Genomic DNA, 21,129 nt, shown 5'->3' with positions numbered 1-21,129 from the left:
AGGAGAGTGGAAAGCGAACACTTATTTCTCTTACCTGTTCCAACATAAATGTTCCTCAGCTAAATTCCACTGGCTTGTCCTGTGGTCCTCAGGTAATAGCAAGAAGGACTGTGGCTTAGATTGGTTCACTGAGTTGGGAAGGAAGAGGGGTGTTGCATCAGGCCCCATGTCAGTAAAAGGAGACTCTGAATTGTTTAAGTGTTAAAAGGATCTATTGTCTAACGGTGGGGTTCCCCTGTCATTTGTTTAAATTAGTAAAGGATCCACAACAATATGAGGTTATTCCCAATGAATTGCACAAATGTTTAGAATTTGTACCTAAGGGTATTAAAAGAGAGGTTTTGCACTGGGGTAATAATTCTGTATCAGCTAGACATCCAGTAATTTCCAATACACCTTAAATATTTATGGTGGCCTTTTATGAATTAGAAACTTATATCTTATGTATATGCATGTGAAATGTGCAGCTGAGCTAAAGTCAGTGCCATCATTACAGTTCTACCATTCCACAAGCATCTCAACCATGGTATTAGGATTTGGGTTCCTTTTAAATTTTTCCTCATTTATGTTCCTTTTTTGGAATTTCATTTTTTTTGCAGCACGGATTTTGACATTTGCAGTTTCTGATTCTGCTCTTTAAAAGTGTATTTGAAATGTGTTTAAGAACGTTGCTTTTTTTTTAATGTCTTATTGTGACACCGTTTTGTTTTTTGGACATAGTTTGGACAGTATATGGCTGCTAGACACATTGTCATTAGAGCATTAGAACAATTGAGACGAGAACAGGCCATTCAGCCCAGCAAAGCTTGCCAGTCCTATCCACTTATTTCTTCCAAGAAAACATCAAGTCGAGTTTTGAAAGTCCCTAATGTCTTACTGTCTACCACACTACTTGGTAGCTTATTCCAAGTGTCTATCGTTCTTTGTGTAAAGAAAAACTTCCTAATGTTTGTGTGAAATTTACCCTTAACAAGTTTCCAACTGTGTCCCCGTGTTCTTGATGATCTCATTTTAAAATACAAGTCTCGATCCACTGTACTAATTCCCTTCATAATTTTAAACACTTCAATCATGTCACCTCTTAATCTTCTTTTGCTTAAACTGTAAAGGCTCAGCTCTTTTAATCTTTCCTCATAATTCAACTCCTGTAGCCCTGGAATCAGCCTCTTCGCTCTTCTCTGGACCTTTTCTAGTGCTGCTATGTCCTTTTTGTCATGGAAGACAGCTGGCAGTCATGAGCACTGATGTCACTAAACAGACATCCCCACTAAAGTGTGACTTATCATCCAATTGAAAAAGACATAAACATAAGCCCACCTTTTTGCTTTTGCCTATTTTTCCTAAAACATGTGTACCCATCTATGTTATTCATATTCCCTTCTCTATTATTCAGCCAGGTTTATATTGGTAATATAATACAATAATTTTAAGGTAGCTATAACAACAACAACAACAACATTTATTTATATAGCATATTTTCATACAAAAAATGTAGCTTAAAGTGCTTTTACATAATGAAGAATAGAAAAATAAAAGACACTGTAGAAAATAAAATAATTCAACATTAATTAACATAGAATAAGAGTAAGGTCCGATGGCCAGGGAGGACAGAAAAAACAAAAAAAAAAAAAACTCCAGACTGCTGGAGAAAAAAATAAAATCTGCAGGGATTCCAGACCATTAGACTGCCCAGTCCCCTCTGGGCAAACTTCAACTCACTTGATTTATTTTTTATATTCCTAGCATTACAGGTAGAAATTTTGGATGTTTTGCTCATTTTACTTTGACTTTTAAACTTTAAACTAGAATTTTCTAAGTTACCTTGTGTATATGGTTTTACACTACCACATGTCCCTTCACATGAAGTTACCTGGTCTGTCATAAACGTCTTGCATTCGCTATTTAAACCATCACAGCAGAAGAGGTCTCATATGTGCCAGAAACAGCCCCAATGTCCCATAATTGTATGTTGTCCTATCCTTTACCAAAATTTGAGCATCAGGTCAAATTTCTAATCTCCTCAGTCCTACCTGGACTGGCATGAGGGAGAAGGCAGAACGTTCAAGAAGACCACCTCATCAGTTCTAGTTTTCAGCTTAGTACCTAACTCTTTAAATTGGAATTGATGAACTGACAACTTGCCCTTACCTAAGTCATTTGTTTCAACATTAAAAATGACAACTGGAGTCCCCATAATGATTAAGTCCCCCATTATTACTACCTCTTTTTGTCTGTATGGAGGTTTTACGATGACCCATTGAGGATCCCATCCCCCCCAATATGTCTACCATCTCAGAGTAATTGTTCATCTCTGCAAGTTCCTGAAAACCATTAGACACCTCCAACTCCAGATTTCACTCCCCTGGGCAGTGTGCGCCTCTTACTTTGCATTTATGTCTGACCATAACTCATCTATCTGTACCTTTCTGGACTGGAGTCTTTTCCTGTGCCACTTTGGAGATGCACACTATCTTCGTAATAGACTTCTGAGCAATGTCCACCAATTCTCTTCTGCAGTGCAGGCTAGCTATCTCCTCCTTAAGAGCTTAACGTGCTGGATCAGATGCCTGCAGATGTAGGCATCTTGGAGGGAGACTGCATCCAAGCCAACCTCCAAAAAGTCCAACACCAAAAAAGGACTTGCATTATATTGGCCTTATTATTAAAATCTGGATCATAGGAGTACCCCTTTAAGGTCATGTAATACTTTTGTTCCTTGATGGCCTGCTGTGTGTCTTTGTTTGTAATTACTAAACATTTCCTTTCTCCTTCTTTCCCCCTTCAATGGCTGCCTTTCTAATTTATATCCCTCAACTGTTTTCTTGCTTTCAAGTCCACTGCCAATGCCTACATCTTACATAAAATAAATGTGTTCCTCTTTATGGATCCACACTTATGTCTTCACTCTCTTGTTAGCTGTAATGCTCCTCTGTAAGAGTGGAATGTACTACTTTATCTAGTAACTCTTTTTACACCCTAATTCCTTCTCACTAAGAAAAAAACACGTACTTTTTGCTATTAGTGACTGTGATGCTGGTTATGTAATCACTTGTCCTGTTTGCTTCTACACAGCTTAAGTTGCTCCCTGCCTCCACTGCACAGTTCCCTGCACCCTGTGTTCAAAGTCCAAACACAAGACCTTTTGACGCTACCTTTGCTTCTATGCAAGTGAAGAAAAAGATAAATGGTTTTACATAGTTTCACTTACCAGCATCTTCATAGAAAGCAAACTTTATTGCACAAAATATTATGAAGGCCAGAAAAAAAAACACAAAAATATTAAGGAACAGCTTCAGTGCAAGGCACACTCTGTAACCCTTCCGACATTCAGATGCCGTTTTAAAATTCTCTGCTCCATATGAAAAGAAGCACAAACTGAGGCAAACAGTGCAGGCATCTGCTAGCTGACTTGACAATATAATGCTGGTCTTTGCAAATGTATATCGCTCTTAGGGATAGTCGTCAGGAATGCCAAGGAGTCTGTCCTATCCTTTAACACAGGAGTTGCCAAGTCTGGTCCTGGAGGACCACCGTGGCTGCAGGTTTTTTATTCAGACCCTTTTTAATTAATGAGTGCCCTGTTTGTGTTGATTCATTTTAATTGAATTGCCTTTTTTAAGATTTGTTGCCCTGATTTTCTTCATTATTCCTCTGAATTGCTTCACTTCTTTTATTAAATGGCACCCAAACAGAAATGAAACATGAAGCGAGTGAGCCAAGAGAAGACCAACTACGTCAGGGCCTCAAACTCCAACCAGCTGCTTATTTAGATGCCGATTCTTGTTATTAATTAAACTCGTCCTTTAATTCCATGGCTTGTTGCTGCTCTCATGGTGCATTAGCAGACATTTCTGAAACTGTTGATTTTCTCTTTCTAAGAGGTCTGTTCAAATGTTTTTGTGGACCTGAGAAGATCGACATTCTTGAGACCTTCATCTTTTTTTATTTTAAGATATTGTATAATGGACATCAGTTGTTTTGGCGCATTTTGTATCTCATTATTGTTTGGCTGCTAATTAAGGAAAAAGAAACAATTAAGGGGTCTGAGTCTTGAAGAACAAGTCAATTCAAATTAGTTCAAAAGAAGTTAATTAGCAGCAAAGACAGGTCACTCATTAAGAAAAGGGTTAGAATGAAAACTCCAGCTACGGCGGTCCTCCGGAACTGGAGTTGGCGACCCCTGCTTTAACAGTCTTGGTCCTGGTGTTACAAAAGTCTAACATGCAATCCAAGCTCACTCATCCAACTGATTTTTTAAAGATTGGCCTGGCCATGGCTCATTCTAAAGTGTAATTGTAAGTAATTGACATTTTATGCACTGGATCTAACCACAAACATCTGTATGAATACATTAAAATAGATTACCAGACCATAACAGCCAATTTTTACAATGAGTGTTTCTGTTTTACTGACAGATCTCAATTACAAAACATTTTTCTCTGTGCTGTCTTACTAGTAAAAAAGGAAACAATATAGACCATGAAAAAGTATAATAAAGAGATTATATTAAACTAGCCAACCCGCGGCGTACCATACGCTGCATAATCAGGCCGGTTTTTTAATGATTTTTAAGCACAGGGAGAAAATTAACATTTGAAAAATCGGTAATGTAATAAATCAGCAAGAAAAGCAACATTGTAACAATGCACGAACGAACCAACATACAATCGTCCGTCCGGCGCTCAGGGCCGAAGGGTGGAACGGGAGGAGAGGAGAAGGACATCCACTCCGCTCCCTCAATCATGTTTGTCTGCTGATTTCTCGTCCAGTATGCACTGCCTGCTCATGTGCCCACCTCCAACTCGTCACTCGAGTCGTCGTCTTTGCACAGTCCCGATGCAGCTGTGACTCACGTAGACTTTTCATTGCTCTGTGCGGTTTTGGCTGCTTTTCTATATATAATCCACCAAGACACCCGACCAAGGTAGTAGCGAGGTGGGAGGGGGGTGTGTACAAAGAGTAGGGACACAACCAGTGGGAGTATATGAGTCACACTTAGTGGGAATTCCACGGTTTGCAGCCTGAATGGGGTTCAACGGTTTACCCACGCCTCTCTGTGCTGGGTAGACACACGGTCAATCTCATGCATAATTATACAGTATATTGAATGCTAAACACTTCTGGAAAGACACGGTTGTCTAAAACGGGTTGGTGTGAGAATACAACAGTAAGTGAATGAAAAGATGGAACTCTGGAGAGAGCAAAATACAACACAATAGTGACACAAATGCCGCGTGGCTCAGACGTGCATGTGGACTTCGCACAGACGAAAGGGACTAACTGGGTGGTCGGTGAGTTTTTGCGTCCGGGCAAATGGGCAGGCAGTGTGAATGCCTAGAGAGCGAGGGTAAACGCCGGCCAGTGAAAAAGGACTGTTGGTGGGCAGGGAAATGTCTTCCATGTTCCTGCAGGAGCATCTAAGAAGACGCATGTTTGTTGCGGATGCAAATAGCTGTATGTAGCGTGTAAAACAGTTTGCTATGGTGCACGCGGTCGTGCATCGTAACCGAAAACTCGTTTTTTAAAGACTGCTTACTTCATTGTGCTTTAACCTCAGATGTAAAGGATTGTTTTAAGGATCCGATGGGATACCCCTCGCAAACCATTTCATACGCTGCATATGACGATTCACCTCCGTGAGAAACATGCCTCTATGAACAGTCAACGTAGCTTGGAGGTGCATGACATGCACATCACATTAACCTGACCTGCACTGCATGTGGCCTCTACGACAGACGCATATAAATGACGCCATTTTTTCTGTGTCGTCACGTCCGAGTTGGTGGGCATGGCCCTGCGAGTTGTTGTCGTATCCAATGGTCTTGGAGTTGGTGGGCGTGGCTCCTTCCTGCGTGCGCCATAGGTGTCTCACTTGTCGGCTGCTTAGTGAATCCACGCCCCTTCTGGCGTGCTTTCCATGGTTGTCTTGCCTTAGTGAATTATACAGTATATATAGATTAATTATTGAGCTGTGCATTGCAATCTACTTAATATACACATCGATATGTTCTATAAATATCTTGCTCTTTATTATTAGACAGTACTTTAAATATTGCCAAGACATATATACGGATGAGCCAAAACATTATGACCACCTTCCTAATATGCTGTTGTTCCTCCAAAAGAAGCTCCAACCCCCTGAGATATGAACTTCATAAGACCTCTAAAGGTGTCCTGTGGTATCAGGCACCAGGATGTTACCAGCAGATTCTCTAACTCCTTTAAGTTCCTTTTTGATAGAGAGGTTGGGAGCATACCCTGATAGCGCACTGCAGCACCCACCACACTACAAACCACCTGGATTGGGACCCGAGTGCAGCAGGTAACATCTCAGCATCACACTGGAACAGTATGAGTTTTTTTATTCTAGTGGCTGGGGTGCCAATCCTGTCACCAACTCCACGTTTTCATTGTAAGTTGAAGGACATGCTTGCAGGGCTGGTTGTAGATTAACGTCATACACAGGATGGAGAAATTGCAGGTCAAAGGCCTTGTTCAATGGCCCAATGGAGTAGAGTCACTTTTGCCATTTACAGGATTCAAACTGGCAACCTTCCTATTTGAGACACCATACAAAGATAGATAGTTATTGTCACTGTACTACTGTTCAATGAAATTTAGTTGACATCTCTTCCTTTACAGCCAAGTATACTGTAGGTAAAAAGCAGAGGCATAGCTAGGGTTTTCAACGCCTGGGGACAACCGAAAATTTCGCGCCCCCTCCTGTTTGCCAAAATGCAATAGGGAAGGGAAAGAAAATTTTTAAAAATGTGTTTAAAATAATTTTAAGAAAAAAAATTCATATAAGTCTCCGAAAATGATAACGCCGCCTCGTGTACTTTAAAATCTAAATCCGTCATTAGTTTTTGTAAGACAAAAATTAGTTTTCCGCATTTAAAAATGATTTTAAATAAAGTATATAGCAAATTATAAAGCAAAATAATTATATATTTATAAAAACTGCATTACTTACAATTTATTTGTACAAAAATATGATGGGGAAACGTCTAGACTTTTGCAGCCATCTACTAGAATACTTCACCACAGCCCAATCAATTTTCTATCAAACACGTAAACACAAATCACTTGGCACACAGAAATGGCATTTGCAACAACTTAGACAATGATACACTAATGCTTCATGTCAGCCACGTGACCTGTTTAATAACGTCAAAAATGTTTCTGGGTGGGAGTCAAGCATGTTAGAGTAGTGGAGGGGATAAATTATTGTCTGTTGGGTATATAGAACTAATACGTGCTTCGAAATCAGAAAGAGACAAAAAAACATAGGAAAAAGATATCCTCATACTGATGGAGTGATGGACTGAGTATGCAAATGCTTTTTATTTACTTTTTAGTGCATTTAAGAATGGAAAACATTTCATTCTAAAATTTCGTAACATCAATTTGGCGCCCCCTGGATGCTGCGCCTGGGGACAGATGTCCCCCCTTGCCCCCCCCCAGCTATGCCGCTAGTAAAAAGTAGACATAGAAATAGACATAAGCATTGCAAACAGTTACACAGAGATTTACAATAAGATGGCAAAACAGCGACATTTATATATTTATAATGTGTAAGTAACAAAATCTATGGATCAGACTTGTTCCAACACAACTCTCAGATGCTACATTGGACTGAGATCTTGGGAATTTGGAGGCCAGTGGAACAACTTAACCTTTTCATTATGTTCTCAGACTATTCCCAAACAATTAATGCAGTGTGGCAGTCGAGATTATCCTGCTGAAAGATGTCACTTCCATCAGGGAATGCCAGTGCCATGAAGGAGTGTACCTGGTCTCCAACAATTTTTAGGTAGGAGGCACGTGTCAAATTAACATTCACATGAATGTCCAGGCCCAGGTTTTTCCAGCACAACATTACCCAAAGCATCCCACTCCCTGCACAGGCATCTCTTCATCCCACAGTGCATCCTTTGTGTCATCTCTTCCTCAGGTAGATGACACACACAGACATCTCGCTGTCCACCTGATGCAACAGAAAACAGGATTCACCAGAACAGGCAGCCTTCTGCCATGTATCCAAGGTCCATTTCCAATGCTCAGATGCCCATTGTAGGTAATTTCAGTGTGGACAGGGATCAACATAGGCATTCTGACTAGTCTGCAGCTACACAATTCCATAAGCAGCAGGGTTTGAACTGTATGTTGTGACACATTACTCTCTTAGCTGTCATTACAATTATCTGGGATTTGTGCCACAGTAGCCCTTCTGTTGGTTTGTATCAAATGGGATAGTTATTGTTGACTTCTTGCTTTGATAAGAGGCCTATCGAAAGTTTGTAGTTTTTCCCCTCCTTAGGCCAATGTTGGTAGGTACTGACTACAGCAAAGTATAAGAATCTCACCAGTTTTGCCATTTCAGAAATGTTTTGACCCAATCGTCTGTCCATAACAGTTTGGCGTTATCAAAGTCACTCAGGTCTTTACAGCTGCCTATATCCTCTGCATCATTAATTTCATATAGGAGTTGTTATAATGTTTTTGCTCTTCAATCTACAGTATATTAAAAATGACACAAGGCTTTATTTTTAATCATTATTATTTGTTCTGGTGTTTTAAAAGCTTTACATAGTATGTGAGCTCCCAATTTACAAATATTTTAAAGGAGCACTTCATGTTTAATCCTAATCCTAATCCGTTTACAGCATTTCCTTCTTGTGCATGATGTTACTAAAGACATCTCAATGCTACTTAGAAGTCAGAAGTTCACAGACTTAGGATTGGTACTTTAAATAATTAAAGGTTTTTAACAAACTTTTATAAACCTGTTGGTTGTTGGAAGAGTCTCACCCAGACCAGTCAGTTCCTCAACTGCTACCTGCAGGCTTTGGCCTAGACAGGTCTATAAATGGGGAGCTGCCTTTAAAAGTAAAAAAAAAAAATGAAGTAAACCCCCACATTTCACAAGACACCATACAAGGGAGAGAAACCGTAGAAATTGTGGCTTATAATCAAAAGGGACAATAAGAATCTTGATGAAAGAAAAAATTTAATTGAAAGTAGGCATACATAGACAAATGTAACAAAAAATGCTAGTAGAAAATAGTAGCCTAAAAGACAAATCAAAGCTAATAAGGCCTGAAACAATATCTGGAGAGCAGAATTCAGAAAGAGAAGCAAAAAAATCACTAAAAAAAGCATAAAATCATAATGAAATAGCAATTCACTTAATGTACCACTGCTGAGTCTTACTTCTGGCTGACAATATAAAGTCAGACATCTTGTAACACCATTTTGTTTGGACCTTGGCACCCCTATTTTGTGGGTTTTGCATTGTTCATAACCTAGGTAATGTTTCCCATAATTCACTATGACAGCATGGCTATGACATCATCAACATGGTTATTTAATTGTTGTCCATTTGAGTTCTGATTTATCTGAGATTGGATATAATCCCATGAACTCCTTATTCATCATTTCTTTGTATTTTCTACCTTTAAAAGACCTCTTTCTTTCTGACCTTTGGTTGCAATATTGATTTTACTCTGTTGTTTTGACGAAAGACAGGATTGCCTTCTGGTTAATGAACTTTGCACGTCTCTGACTTTGTTTTTTTTCTTTCAGTCCTTTCCAAAAATGTTTCTGTCTACCTTAAGCAGAACACCGTGCACACCTTGCCATATAATCCTCTTTGGTGGAGCTGAAAATGCCTGGAATAGACCCGGCTTGTTGAATTAAGCACACCTAACTCACTTCGTGGAATTACCCACCGGGCCCACTCCCCAGGCAATTGCTCTGATGCACTACTGGATTACGTCTTATAAGAGAAAAAATTGTTTAGATTGTACCTGTGAAAGAAAGTTTAACTGTTTGCAAGCTATTAAGGATTAAAAGCTGACAAAGCTGTTTTGCTATAACGGCAGGTTATTCATACAGGCGTCTGTCATAAGACAGGGTGCAGTAAGCTGACTGAGGACAACCTCCTCTTTAGGAACATGTCTGTTAGATCTTTCCTTCTTTAGGGCCCCTCTGACATGTACACAAAAAAGAAACGATTGGCTGATTTGCACAATATAAAATGAAATGCTTATGTAAACGATATTATGCTTTTTTATAAGTAAGGAGAAGAGGGAGGAAGGAAATATAAAAAAGCTGACTGAAAAGCGGAACTTCGCTCTTCTGCCTTGCAACACATGAATCCTTCTACTCACCGATGCCTGAATAAAGAGTAATTGATTGAACTATTCCTGTCTTCCTCAAGGGTTGCTTCCACATACCTTGTATGAATGAATTAACTGCGTCTGTAACACTAACTCATATGTATCTAATCTTTAATGGCAATGCTATAAGAAGTTAAAAAAAAAAAAAACAAAATGTGCACTAAAGAAAAATATAAGATTTATGGAAAAAGAAGAATGAGACGCTGATAGAGTTAAGATCCTGCAGTGAGGATGAACAGAAGGTCGTGTGGCAGATGGGTCTTATCAAATCATGTATAGCCAGTATTGCCAAAAGTCGGAGGAACACCAGGTCCAAAAATTTCAATAAACTGAAGCGTTGCCTTTTAAAGAGATTATACTATTTACAATTTCTATTAGTATTTGACAAGAGTTTTTTTTCTTAATTTCTAAAGGAATAAAAATATACAAACTCACTACAACACTGGAAAGTGCAAAGGTATTGGGCATCTCAACTCTGCAGATTACAGCACAGGCCTAAACAAGCAAATGGTCAAGAAGAGACTGTCTCAAGATGGCCCATCCCTGCTGACAACTTGGCACAAAGGGACGTGGCTGCATCTGTCATTAAAGGTGATGAGTAACAACTCTCAGCAAGCGAATGAATGAGATCTCAAAACGAGGGGATTAGGTAAAATTTCAAAACAGGAAACCAGCAGAAGCAGACGGCTCCTCAGAAAGTTGGCCTCTTGCACCTCACACTTCAAGACATGCCAGTTTGGTCAGAGACGGACGTGCGAATCTGAGCAATCGGTATTTTAGTTTAGTTTATATATGAGTTAATAGGGCAGTGGCTATGTGGAGACACAGGAAATGGAAATGAATGTCGTTCCTCTGCTCAGTAGAACTGAGTAAACATTTTGTTAAATGCTGTGCACTGTTTGACTGCTTCTGCACAGTTTCATCTTCTACTAGAGAACTAAACGCGGCCGACTCAGTAATCACCACCCAGTGAAGTCAAAGCTGCAAACATCAATATCGTCTGACTGCCTTTAGTGAAGGATTATTGTAAAATAGCTACACATCAAATCGCATAAGCCATACCCACAAATCTTGTAGCGATATCTGTATTGTACAGAAATGTTTCCCATAGGCTTTTATGTTTAATAAACACTGAATGTAGAACTGAGGAACATTGTCTATGCCAGCAGTTCATGTCTGTTCCCTGAGGTCTGCATAAACACAACCTCAGACCCATAAGCAGTTGTGGCTGGAGATGGTGGTAATACTAAGGAGAGGAGAAAACACGGGTGAGTAATAAAACACTGAGGTCGTGAGCCACAAAGACAACGGCTGTGCCGCCTTTTGGATTACAAATCTAATGAGGAATTTCGTTTTTTTACAGCTTTTTGATTGTTTTACCCAGAAAGGAGTGGCATGAGGGAAACAGCGATGATGGCATAGTTGCTTAGTTTGGTCTAACTCAAGTTTCGTAGTGGAATTTGGTGGGCTGTACCTTTAATAGACGTTGAGATCCCCTTGCCTTTATTTTGTGATTTATATGAAACATTGTTCAATCTGGCATTTCTCTACAGACTTTTAGTTTCAATGTATTGCATTTAGCATGTATTTTGATAAAATTAATTGGACGATCATTGTATAAATATGTCATTTCCTAGCTGCTCATTTGATTTTGGACTCCTGGTTTTATAACATCATTTTGGTGAAAAGAGAAAGAATGAGGGTCTTAAAGTAAAGTCTTTACACAGGAACATCACAAATGAATGCAGCGTGAGAGACGCCAGAAGTCAGCTATGGAATTTTCTCAAAATAAAGCACCAGGAATTGTGTGTGTATCTGATATGTTTAACAGTGGGGTCTTTTCAAAAGATAACACTCTCAAACATGGTTAATCTAATGTTAGATTTCAGGGGGGCTAGAGACTATCCAGCAGCTTTGGGCAAAAGGCAGGAACAAGACCTGCACAGGGCACCAGTCCATGGTAGAATGCACTCGTGCACACACTTTGATAATTTTAAATCACTAGTGGCACTGGAAAGTGGCAAAATTGTTACCATATATACTCACAGATAAGTTCTCCCACGGATAAGTCGGGACATGATTTTATTATATAATTTCAGGTATTTTATAATGTCAGTCATATAAGTCGAATGCGAAAAACTCACACTATTGGTCCAAGAGATTATGATATGCTAACGGCCACTGAGAGAATAACCACTGAGCACACTGCCTTTATTTTCTATGTGGGTGCAGCAATGTACTGTATCAGCGCGTGCTCCTAACCTCTCTCTCTCTCTATTGTGCCTACGTGACCACACGGTAATACCCAAACTACTCCGAAGCAACGTTTGTACTGATTTGTATTTTTTGTATCTCACACCCTCATACACCTTTATCGTAAGGGCATCCCTTATCTAAAATGGCACGTTCGATCAGAAGAAAATATGAAGCTGGTTTTAAATTAAGGTGGAGGCAAGAAGATGTAAAAATAAATAGTTTAAGTGTCGTATTTTCAAAAGGGCATATAGGTCGGGGTCTGATTTTATGATCGATTTTTTCAGGTTTCAAGACCCGACTTATATGTGAGTATATACGGTATATCTAGTGAAAATTCTACAGTCTTTCACAGAAGTGCAGTTACTGGACAGATAAGGTGGACAATTGCTTGGGGTGCCAAACTGGGAAGGGCCCCCCACCCCACCCTACATTGGTGTCCATTTGCATAGATACTTATTGCAACAACAAATCTGCAGGAACCCCATTTAAAGTGCAGCATAGAGACACTATAATTGGAAACCTTCTCTAAAAGGAACTTCAATCTCATCTGCGATAGAGTTTGTGACGAATGTCTGGGCTGTTTTCATAAATCATGAAGAGGATTTACTTGCCTGGAACAAACATATTGGATTGACTCAGTTTGTTTAGACAATTCGGCCATTTCTGATTTGGCTTCAGTCAGACTCTCCAGAGGCCAAATTCAGCAGCACCAGTTCAGCTACAGGGTGAGTGGGTAACAGTGAGACGGGAGTCTAAGAAGTCAGAATTTAGTCATTCTTACTACCACTGTTGTCTCTGGTGACAGACATTTTAAATCTTTAAATCTGATTAACTCTTACTTGAGATGTACCACATGTCAGGAGGGTCTTTCAGCCCACACACTATCTTCAAAACAGCCCAGTGTCCAAAGGCCTTTGAACTTGTGGCTGTATTTGCTGTGGCCAAAGTCTGCAAACAGCGATTGTGGATTTTACCATATTACCTTTATGAGCTTTTTTTTGCATGCCTTATTTCTATTACATGCACATTTTTATTTATTTTTTTAAATATTATGATGTGCAAGTTGTATTTTTTATGAATATAAATTTATTTGGGTGGCGCAGTGGGTAGTGCTGCTTCCTCGCAGTTAGGATACCTGGGTTCACTTCCCGAGTCCTCCCTGCGTGGTGTTTGCATGTTCACCCCATGTCTGTGCGGGTTTCCTCCGGGTGCTCCGGTTTTCTCCCACAGTCCAAAGACATGCAGGTTAGGTGCATTGGCGATTCTAAATTGTCCCTAGTGTGTGCTTGGTGTGTGTGTGTGTGTGTGTGCGCCCTACCTAGGGTTTGTTTCCTGCCTTGTGCCCTGTGTTGGCTGGGATTGGCTCAAGAAGACCCCCGTGACCCTGTAGTTAGGATATAGCGGGTTGAATAATGGATGGATGGATGGATGCATTTATTTGGATTTTTTTATAATCCATTTATAAATATCCTTTTTTCTACTATTACTGTTTTACTGTTTTCTTAACAAATGTATTTATGTGCTTTATGTAATCTGCTTTCCAAAAATGCATATATTCAATTCTCCCTGTTGATTTTGTGCTAAATTGATGTTAATAAATGTAAAAATTTTGAGACTTGGGGTAGCATGTGTTGAAGATTGAGTTTTTTGCCAAGGGCCACCAGAGTCCCTGAAATCAATCTATTTCTTGTATAGCCCAAAATCACACAAGGAATGCCTCAATGGGCTTTCATAGACCGTGTTTTTTGACAGTAGCCTTGACTCACTAAGAAGACAAGAAGAAACTTCCAAAAAATCTTGTAGGGAAAAAATGGAGAGTGAGAGATCCCCCACCTCTTTCAGATAGGTTGAACATGCAATGGGTGTCAAAAAATGTGATAAATACAATACCCAAAACTGAACGCAAGTAGTATCGCCTCTAATGAATGATTATCATAAATCATTTCTTTCAGTGAACTCTTTTTAGTTGTGTTTGCATATAATGCACAAAGCACCTACTGTAATAGCCATGTCTGTCTGCCTATCTGTCTGTCTGCATGATACAACCCAGCTAACCCATGACCCTGGTTCAGTTTTTTTTTTTTTTTATTTATTAATTTTATTACAATCAATACATAGCAATCAAGTTTTTACAAAAAAAAAGAATTATGTTAAGAACAGATCGATCCCCACCCCTGAGAGAGAGAGCAAGCCAAACGGTGTAAAATTTAAGGCTTGTAAAAATACCTAAATTAATAAATTCTCTGTGCTTTATAAACTTATTTTAAAATATTACTGATTAGATCCTACCATGTTTTGAAAAAAGTCTGTACAGATCCTCTAACTGAGTATTTGATTTTTTCCAATTTTAAATAGTATAACACATCAGTTTCCCACTGACTTAAAAGAGGACAGTTTGGGTTCTTCCAGTTTATCAGAATGAGTCTGCGTGCCAAAAGTGTAGTGAATGCAATCACAATTTGTTTGTCTTTCTCCACTTTAAGACCCTCTGGAAGAACCCCAAACACAGCTGTTAATGGGTTAGGAGGGATTGTGAGTCCAAGGCTGTCTGAAAGGTCATTAAAAATTTTTGTCCTGAATAATGTTAATTTGGTGCAGGCCCAGAACATGTGACCTAGTGAGGCTGGGGCTTGGTAGCAGCGTTCGCAGGTTGGATCATGCCCTGGAAACATTTTGGAGAGTTTTAGTCGAGACAGATGTGCTCGATAGATAATTTTGAGTTGTATAATTGTATGCTTTGCGCATATGGAGCTCGAGTGAATTCTCTGCATTGCTACTTTCCACTCCTTTTCTGATATATTAATTGAGAGGTCTTTTTCCCAGTGTCCTCTTGGATCTTTGAAAGGAAGGGATTGTAAAATGATTTTATATATTGTAGAGATGGAGTCTAACTGCTCAAAATTGGTTCAGTTTTGTTGAAATGTAGCACACTTATTCTTCAAGGAAATTTCGTGAGACAGTTCGATTTTCATTGAGATATCTTGAACAGATCGTTCTGTAGACAGTTTTAAAATTTCCAAATTTTCCATTGAAAAACACTGGTGAATTTGAGAAGTCATCTAACTTGATGATGATGATTCAACTTTACTGTCATTGTACAAGTACAACAAGATGTAGTTATCTCATATTTTTTTCTCGCCTTGATTACTGCAACTCGCTGTATTCTGGGATTAGCAAATCCCTGATATGCAGGTTACAGTTGGTCCAGAATGCTGCCACTCATTTTCTAGTTGGGGCAAGAAAGTATGACCCTGTTTTTCCAATATTAGCTTCTTTACACTGGCTGCCTGTAATTTTTGAATTGATTTTCAAATCTTGTTGCTTGATTTTAAATCTTTACATGGACTTGCTCCTGCCTATTTATCTGAATTGTGTGTTTTACACCAGCCATCGAGAGTGCTTAGATCTTCTGGTCAGTTGTCTCTTCTTGTCTCTCGTACCAAATGTAAAACCAAGGGGGACAGGGCTTTTGTCAGCTGCTGCTCCTCGCCTGTGGAATTCTTTCCCTCATCACATAAAGGAGTCGTCTACAATTGAACTGTTCAAAACGGGATTAAAGACTCATTTCTATTCACTTGCATTGAGTGACCTTCAGTAATACTGATGGTTTCCTCATTGTGATTATGTAACATTACTTCTATTTATTATGTATTTTATTTATGTTCATATATTTTATTTCTATTTATGTTATTTATGTTGTTTGTTTGTTTTTTTTTATTCTATTATTGTAAAGCACTTTGGCCACAGCATTCCTATGTTGTTTTAAATGTGCTATATAAATAAACTGACATACCCCTTGAGGTCAGAGCAATTGCAGGTTAAGGGACTTACTCAAGGGTCCAATTGAGTAGAGTCCCTTCTGGCAATAAAAGGATGCGAACCAGCTACCATCCAGATAGTAGCACAGATCCTTAGACTCAGAGCTACCACTGCGCCTAACTACTTAAAACAGTGAAACATTTTGGGTGACTTCAACTACAAATTAAAGTTCACTGTTTCAATTTTACCTTAGCAGTGGTTACACCAAGCTGTATATTTTTGTATGTTTTCTTCTTTTTTATTTCTGATGGCCACAACTGATGGCAAACAGATCACCAGTACAGGTTAATGAAACACCAGCAGACTACGTGCGCTGGTAGGAAGTGACTGGCTGTCACAGGCTGCTTGCACGTATGAGCCGGCAATCCTTTATTGGCAAGTCCTGTTGGCATGTGTGGTAGCCTTTACATCAATAAATTGTCTCTGCTCTATAAAGTCTTCTCAACTGCTTGAGAGCAAGCAAAAGAGAGCCAGTGCTTCACCATCTCACTCCTCCTGACACTTTAGGTCATAACAGGTAAGTAAAAAGATCTTCCTAACAATAAAGGTTTAAAATGCAAACAAAGCAAAGGGTTATCGAGATATCAATGAAGTGCCCTGTGGCGTTTAAATTGTTGTACACAGAGCAAATAAACATTTACTCAGTATTCTCTTTACACTAAACCAACCATTTCATAACTGTCTATTCCTCTGTCAGTATAAATTACTAGGGTTGTAGGGTGTGTGTGTCTGAATAAGAGTAGTCTCTGTGATGGACTAAAGTCCCATTCAGGCCTGTTTTCTGTTGTTTGTCCAATCCTGGTGACATAGTCTTGGTCCCTGAAAACTTGAAATGAAATGAAAAGGTTCCACAGCCAACGTACTGAACTCAGCCCATTGAGAGCTACAGTGCCTGCAGGGTCCTTAAACACACCTGAATGTTACACAATATATATTTATGTTTTTATTGGTTTGTTAAAAGCATTTGATACAATCGATCATTTCTTGTTTTTATAATGGTTACATAATGATGATTTTGATCAAAATGCTTTTGAATGAATAGACATCCATTGGCTTTTGTTTATTTATAAGGCCATCATGGGTCAACTTTCACCTTCTTTCACCTCTCACGTCTATGTTGACCAATGGACCTTATCAAGTTTGTTCCAATGATTGTATTTGTGGGTGGCATTGTGACACCATGGTAGTGCTGTTACCTGATAACAAGGAGGCTTGGATTTGAATCCCAGGTGCGCCTTGTATGGAGTGTGTATGTCAGTTTCCTTCTATAGTCCAAAAACATGCAGGTTAGCTCGATTGGCGGTGCCGAAATTGGCTCCCAATGTTTATGTGTGTGTTCACCTTGTGATGGACTGGCATTCTGTCCAGGGATTACTCTGGGATGGGCTCCTTTTCCAGATAAGCAGGTATGGAAGATGAATGGACTACATTACTCTATGGGTTCTGTAAAGGTTCCCTTGAGTTACTGTGCACTAATAACTTGGAATAAGGTATAAGAGGCTTTAAAGCTCAGCTCTAATGCATGAAATGGACAATTTAAATTCATAATTTCAATTAACTGTAATTGCCTTAGCTGATTGGTTTAATTAGATTGGACTAGATTAGATAAACCTTTATTAATCCTATGGGGAAATTCAGATACATACAGTGACACAAACAAAAAAAACAAGCAAACAGACTCACAGGACAGATAATACTGCCAATCAATCAATCAATCAATCGATCGATCGATAAATAATAAATTTAATAAGTACTTTGGGTGGAAGCACTGAATTGCAGTGGGCAGAAACACCATAGTGGAATGAGCCTATGGCTAAAAGTGCTCCAATAGAGTGACCCCTGGAGGGGTTGGAGAGGATTTTTCATGACAGGATCCAATTTTTCCACCACCTTCTTTCCAGTGTGTCCAGGGCTTGCCCTGTGATGGAGTAGGCTTTCCTGATAAGAAGACTGCAGCGTAGAACAATATACAGTACTGTCTACTATGGATTGGTAGAACATTTCCAGCAGTTTGCTGCACACATCAAAAGACCTGAATCTCCACAGGAAGTCCAGTCTGCTTTGGCCCACCATGTACAGCACCACAGTGTTGTCAGACCAGTCCAGTTTGTTGTTTATGTGCATTCCTCAGGTATTTGTAGCTCTGCGCCACTTGGTATCCTCCCCCAAATGGTGACTGGTCTCAGAGGCTTCTTGGTGGCACATCAGAAATCCTCCACCAGCTCTTTTTTGTCTTGCTGATGTTGAGTTGCAGGTTGTTGTCCCTCCACCACAAGACAAAGTGAATTTCCTGTACTCCAGCTCGTCTCCAGTAATAATGCAGCAGAAAATATCTGTAGGTGGCAAGCACTGCCATTGTGCTGAAAGTCTGTTGTGTAGCCGGTGAACAGGAAGAGAGATAGGACAGTTAATGTTTTTGAATTGTCTTTATTTACTTTATTATTATTTTTTTATTTTTATATCTGTTTATCATTTTTTTAAAAATATTGTTTTACTCAGTTGCATTGCAAATAAAGGTTTTCCTTCATATATTTCAAGCTTAAATAAAGCGTTGAAACTAAATGGAAATTGATTGATGGTCAAGTTCAGGTTTCAGACAAGATGATGCTATCAATGAAGTCGCGTCACTAGAAGAACTTTATTAATGCATATCCAGACCCCAGTGATTTATTTTTTTTATTTTTATTTTTTTGTAATTTGATCAGACCTTTGTTCATTTTGGGCAGGACATACAGTATGTAGACACATAAGCTGAAGATGGGAATGGTGGGAATAGATGTAAACTACTACAGTCCAGTAATGTTTCACCCTATAATTTCCAAATAAAGTTAATTGACTTGTTTTCCTGTAAGTACACCCTGTAGGCTATATGGTATGGAATTAAATGTGTACACTTTGGGATTTGAGTAGGTTATTGAGTTTATTGGATATGCAATGCCTTTCGGGCAACACTAATTTATTCCGACTGTGGTTTCATTAGGAAGAGCCAGATTGGGAACAGACAATGAGGCTACAGACGTGACCCATTCAACATGCCAGCCTGCCTGACAGAGTCCTTTTTTTGCTTGTTTTGTTTTGCAATCCATTGGTTTAGTAAATTAAGAGTGGAATTGAAGGATTGTAATCAGAATTCTTAAACTGTGTATCGTTTGTATTTTGTGGCTCAGAAGATGATGGTATGAATTTAATTATTGTGAGCACTAATTTTGAGGCGGTATGTTTGAGGTATGCCATTGCATAATTAATTTCTTCTGTTTTTGGAATTGGACAGTTTGTTCCTGGTAAATATTAACATGTGTATGCGTGTATGAAGAGGATTGTTTTTGGCATTACAATTCTTTGCACAGCTGGGGATGTTCTTTGAATGAGTGCGGGCATATTTTTATTTCAGCACAGGGTCACTGAAAACAATGTTTGCATTTTAAAATATAATTACTCTTTAAATATGGTTAAGAAAAAGTGAAGAATGATTCAAAGTTTCATGTCTGGTCTCAGTGAGAGCACCATTTGCAGGTTAAGAGCTCAGCGAGTATCTGTTTTCATACAGGAACAATAGAATCCTAATCATCACTAGGACTTTACCAATAAATGGAGGACCTGTAGTGACAATGTTGAAAAAAAAATCAACGATTCATCTAACATTGTCATTATTGAATGGACGTGCACTGTAACATAGCTAAATCAGGGAAATAAGACAATCTTGCTTCTGAGGACAAACTAAGCAACATTTGTACTGCTCCTTAGGACCCGTTTCCCACCTTGGAATGGCATGATTATAATATGCACTACCAATCCCTAGAGTGGCAACAAAAAGAAAAATAAATAAATAAATGAGCCAGAGCTGAGTGATCAACACTACATCCCTACTAATCACACAATTGAGCACACCAACAGAAGATGACTAAAATAAAATTATTATTGTGAACAAATGAATCAGCTATATACACAAATTCCACACTTTAGCACACCCTACTTGCTGACAGGCCACAATACAAGACGCTCCACTGAAAAAACATGAATACACAAACAACAATTATCTTAAAGGATTAACTGAGTGAGAAAATGCTCCTTTGAATGTCCATCCATAGAAGAACTGTTCCTTTTTTGTGAGGGTTGCACCGAGCCATACCTCAATACTAGGAGACCTCCTCACACAGGCTTCTCTCCAATGTTCTCCATAAAATGGTAAAATGATTCTTTATATCGTCTTGCCTCTCAGGAGTGAACTCGGGTTGGTCTGACTCCTCCTGTAAGCAGCAGAGTTTTCCTTATAATATCCACAATTTTCCTCTGCTGCTGCTCCTTGCCTCTCCTCTCTACTCTCTCTTGCCACTGAACCTTCACCCTTTTAGGTGTGGTCAGCTCCTCCCCTCTAAGATTTTATTGGCCCTCCGAGTCAGGTGCTTCTTTCCAGGTAATGCACAGGTTCCTAATACCTATTCCAAATGTTTTAGTGTAATAATGAAAAGGTGACAATGACACCAACCACACATGACAAGTGTTACATGTTTAAAGGATTCATGTTGTCAAAAGGACGGGTGCATCAAAAACACAGGCTGAGTTTGACATTCAAATTGGGGGTTCAGCCCTTTAAAAAAACTTCATTTTATGGAGTTACCACAATACAATACTGCTACCTTGATAAATCACATTCCAAGTGGAATATCATATATGGTTCATACTATAAAGTTACAGTATGAAGTAAATCACACATGAATTAACACATTGAAAACTTTGAATACATGCAGAAATTACACTTAATGATAATTGAACTGATTAGAAAATATCTTTTTCAACTTTTTTTACTTCTTGTAATTGTGACAAAACGAGCACATTTTTGAAACAAGTCTGAAAATGTTTCTATGGTGTGCCA

The 21,129-nt window shown here is 39.0% G+C and overlaps 1 long non-coding RNA gene across 1 annotated transcript; it reads right to left on the bottom strand.

The window, feature by feature from the left end:
- Window positions 1–17,983: 17,983 nt before the first annotated feature.
- Window positions 17,984–20,590, bottom strand: LOC120540349. The gene is made up of 2 exons (XR_005635795.1): window positions 20,386–20,590; window positions 17,984–18,624 (listed from the first exon to the last, which is right to left on the bottom strand). It is a non-coding gene; the product is annotated as an uncharacterized LOC120540349 (long non-coding RNA).
- Between the last annotated feature and the right edge of the window lie 539 nt (window positions 20,591–21,129).

Source organism: Polypterus senegalus, chromosome 12 (assembly GCF_016835505.1).
Source record: "Polypterus senegalus isolate Bchr_013 chromosome 12, ASM1683550v1, whole genome shotgun sequence".
NCBI lineage: Eukaryota > Metazoa > Chordata > Cladistia > Polypteriformes > Polypteridae > Polypterus > Polypterus senegalus.
The sequence above is the reverse complement of the archived record's forward strand: the minus strand, read 5'-3'. Positions and strand labels throughout refer to the sequence as shown.